This window comes from Papio anubis, chromosome 12, assembly GCF_008728515.1.
Source record: "Papio anubis isolate 15944 chromosome 12, Panubis1.0, whole genome shotgun sequence".
NCBI lineage: Eukaryota > Metazoa > Chordata > Mammalia > Primates > Cercopithecidae > Papio > Papio anubis.
Window position 1 is genome coordinate 72,434,179 of NC_044987.1, and position 4,468 is coordinate 72,438,646.

General features: G+C 41.1%; 1 pseudogene across 1 annotated transcript; it reads right to left on the reverse strand.

Moving 5' to 3' along the window:
• Window positions 1-687: 687 nt before the first annotated feature.
• Window positions 688-4,148, reverse strand: LOC101025926 (annotated as a pseudogene). The gene has a single exon (XR_637444.4). The product of XR_637444.4 is annotated as a lysophosphatidic acid receptor 1 pseudogene (transcript).
• Between the last annotated feature and the right edge of the window lie 320 nt (window positions 4,149-4,468).

Consider the following 4,468-nt stretch of genomic DNA (forward strand, 5'->3'; position numbering starts at 1 on the left):
ACCTGGGAATTAACTTCCTCCTCTTCATCTTTACTGGGTTGCAGAATAGAACCTCTGTGCTTCTTTGTGTCCTCAGATTTATCTAACACATCTGTCCTCAGTCGGCCAGGAGGTAGCGGATGAGGCCAACGGCCTTGCTCTCCTGCCTCCCCGTGTTCCTTCTATCTCCTGCTATTCCTGGATGGATTGAATGTGGTGGTAGAGAGGTGCTGAAGGGAAAGGAGGTGTCAAGGGTGGCTCTCAAGTTTTGTCCAGTCGAATGGATGGTAGTGCCATTTGCCAAGTTAAATAACTCTGGAAGACAACGAATATGAGAAGGTAGATCATGAGTTTATTTTTTAACATGAAGTGTTGTTGAATAAATGGATACACTAGAAAATAAAAACCTTGAGATAAAATAAACACATAAGCTTACACAGACACACACACACACACACCATTTGCTTCCAAGAAGAGTTCTATGTGCTTACATCTCACTCTTAGAAACACCATCTACTGTTGTAGCATTATGGATTTTACCTTATTCTGCTGTACTGGAATCAGCCTCCATGACCTACATGATAAACACATCGAAAAAGAAACCCAGGGCATCTGAGCGGTGAGAACGGGCCCACACACTGTACAGGAAGTGATTAACCAACACCCAACAGCCACACCAGTCTCAGACGGTATCATTCACTAATCAAGGATTGAAGAAACCCCAGATGTGATGATGGTAAGTTTGGGAGGTGAAGGTGGTGGGGGAGCTGCAAAATGGAAGGCAGAAGATTAATTTAAAACTGGGAAAGAGTTTTCACCAGAAAACAACTTTGCTAAAAAGAATTTACTGACACGTGTAAGCTGATCTTTTAATTCAATCTAAATTCATCAACTGAATGTGGGCTTTTGTAATTATGCTCCACTCTGCCACTAGCTGGAACTACTTCCTGTATGACCCCTTTGAAATGTTGATTTTCCCATAGATGTGTTCATTCCCCTTGACTCAATGAGTCTAAACTTTGTACTTGATTCTAAAGAGTATATCCCATAATAGGAAGAAGCTGTAGGCATAATGTTCTTTGGCATAGTCTCTATGATGTGAGAACGCCCTTCATGTTAGGAATGTGTATCCACTTCATGAAGAATATTAACTGTGATCATTAGGAAAGCTATGCTGCAAATGGAAAAATTCTTGGATATTCCATTTATTGAAATGCCACCATGTGGAAGCACTATGCCACACTTAAATGCAAAACTACAAATGGATACACTACAGAATAACAACCCTAGTGCATCTATTTGTTAAGTGGTTGGATTCCCTAGTGTATCAATTTATTAAGATGAAGATGAACCATAGGGACGATAAGTAACCTTTAAAAGGTTACACATTATAAGAGAGCTGAGATTTGAACCCAAGTTTGTCTTTCTATAAAGCCCAGTATGTATGCAGACATTCAGTTAACAAATATTTATTGAGTCTTTACTATGTGCCAAAAACTGTTCTAGGCCATGCACTTTGGATGATAGTATATTCCCTGGAAAGAAAAGTAAAAATGCAGCTTTTCATATTCAAATGCAACTTTTTTTATTTTTTGTGAAATTTTTAATACCATAAGAAAATGTGGCAATTTTGCCATGAAAAGGATCTACTTATAAAACTGTTTGCAGTATGATTCCAATTATGTAAAAAAGGTATACAATATACACATAGGCATACATGGGGGTTGCTTTTTAAAGGTGGTTCCTTCTGGGTTGTGATATTATCAGTAATCATTTTTGCTTTTTTATACACTTCTGCATTTTTCAAGTTTTCTATGATGAGTATATTATTTTACAAAGACTACAAAAATTTTCCTCTGATATACTGGTAATTAGAATGTACTTGGGTATTTTAAATGTGTGGGAACAATATTACAGTGCTTCATCTTCTGTGACTTTTTTGGAATACGTATCACTTTGGTAAAAAACTTACATTCCCTGTTTTATACTTGTTACAACATTTTAATTAAACAGTTAATATTGTGATTAGAGCATTGTTTGCTTCATAACCTAAACAAATACTGGCTTTCAAGTCTAGGTTCTATTTCTTAGAAGATTTAAAATTAGTATCCTTTTAATCTTTTTAAGTAAGGCATACTGCATATATACATTACATGCATGCTTTCTAAATAAAAGACAATTCCAGCTTACAGTTTTCCTATGTAAGGGAAAAAATGGAATTATGGTAGTTTAAAAACAGTCCATAGTCTCATCCATCACAAACATGCTGATAGGCATAAACATGTTTATTAAGTGAAACGTATCCTTTAAAAATAAAAAAGGGAAGCCTGCATATAAATGAAGTTGTGGATTCAACTAGTCAGAATTTATTCTGACTTGCAACAAACCACACAAAATCTTTTCAAAGTCTAGTTAGTGTAGCCTAAATGGACACTCCAGAGTCTGTTCTTGAATTCCAATGCAAGAGCTCCACTTCCTACTTTCAGAAGGGATGGAGATCAAGATGAGGATTGTCACATAAGCTAATTTTCAATATATATCAAGTCTTGTGGGGTCTAGGAACAAATACTGTCATTGGTTAGTGTTTCAGCACATGATTTGACTTTTCTCCTCTCTCACACCCCACCTTGCCCTGGCAATTGAGTAGGGGGAGGCTGTTTATCCTCCAAGAGAAAACGGCTGATTCCTCATCTCAGTTTCCGTTCTAAACCACAGAGTGGTCATTGCTGTGAACTCCAGCCAAGATGGTGTGTTTGAGGGAGGAAGCCCAGAGGTCTGAGCCTTCTGTGGGGCCGCTGGGGTTCTCACCGCGTTGGCAGCAGAGGATCTGCCTAAAGGTGGCGCTCATTTCTTTGTCACAGTAGGAGTAAATGATGGGGTTCATGGCAGAGTTGAATTCAGCAATGAGAAGGAAGAATTTCTCACAGGCCAGCACGTCGCACTGTGGACAGCACACGTCTAGAAGTAACAAAGCCAATCCAGGAGTCCAGCAGATGATAAAGGCCCCAAGCACAATGACCACAGTCTTCAGAAGACTCATCATGGTATCCTGATTCCGCCAGGGTCCAGAACTATGCTGAGACATTCTCATAGTCCTCTGGCGAACAGAGCCAAAGATGTGAGCATAGAGAACCACCATTACCACAAAGGTCACCAAGTTGAAAATGACCCATAAGACTAAGTAAGAGTCGCTGTAGAGGGGTGCCATGTTGGAATAATTTTCAATATCACAGATACAGTTCCAGCCCACACTGGGTATAGCACCCATAACGATGGCCGTAGTCCAGATGACCACAATGACCACCACTACCCGCCGGTTGCTCATCTGTGTGTGCAGCTGCATGCGGAAAACCGTAATGTGCCTCTCGATTGCAATAGCCATTAAGTTGGCCACAGATGCCCTCAGGCTGGTGTCAATGAGGCCCTGATGAAGGAGCCATGTGCTAGCAGTCAGTCTCCAAGTATTGGGTCCTGTGTGGAACATGAAATAGAAATAGGCCAACCCCGCAAAGAAGTCTGCAGCAGCCAGATTAACCATTAGGTAATAAATAGGAAAATGGAAACGGGGGTTGACATAGATTGCCACCATGACCAGTAGGTTGGCCAACGTGATGAAGATACAAACAGTGATTCCAAGTCCCATCACCAGCTTGCTGACTGTGTTCCATTCTGTGGCAAGATGCTTTCCACTTCGGTTATAAAAGAAGGCAATGGATTCGTTGTAGAAGCACTGTGGTTCATTCATGGCTGTGAACTGGGGCTGTGAAATTACAGGGATGGAAGTAGAGATGGCAGCCATGATAGCTCTGTGGTTGTAGATGGTGAACAGGCCCCAGAACTATGGGAGACAAATTTTCTTGTTTGCTGATCAGATCGAGGTCATGCTAGGAGAAGCTGTGTATCTGATGCTGTAGGAGTCAGTCTTGAGAAGTCAGGTACTCAGATAGGTGGATGGGGAGCTTCATAAATCAGACGTACACCTGGTGTGGCGCCCCCAGCGCCTTTTTTTTTTTTTTTAGACAGGGTCTCGTTCTGTCTTCTAGGTTGCAGTACAAGAGTACAGTGGCATAGTTATGGATCACTGCTGTCTTGCCCTACTGGGCTCAAGAAATTCTCCCACCTTGGCCTCCCAAGTTGCAAGGACTGCAGGAGCATACCACTATGCCTGGCTAATTAAAAAAAAAATTTGTAGAGATGGTGTCTCAGTATATTTCCAAGGCTGGTCTTGAACTCCTGGGCTCAAGCCAGCCTCCTGCCTCAGCCTCCCAAAGGACTGAGATTATAGACGTAAGCCACTACACCTGACCATCACACAACTTCTTATCAGAGGATGGCAACAAGAAGAGCAAGACTTAAATGTTTTAGATGTATTTTACAGTTTTTAGAAATTCAGTCTTGTCTACTCACCATCTGCTCATATTCTACCCATCTTCAAGATTTCTCTCAAACTCCCTTCCCCATCTCCTCTAGCTCCAACTGGCCTCTTTCT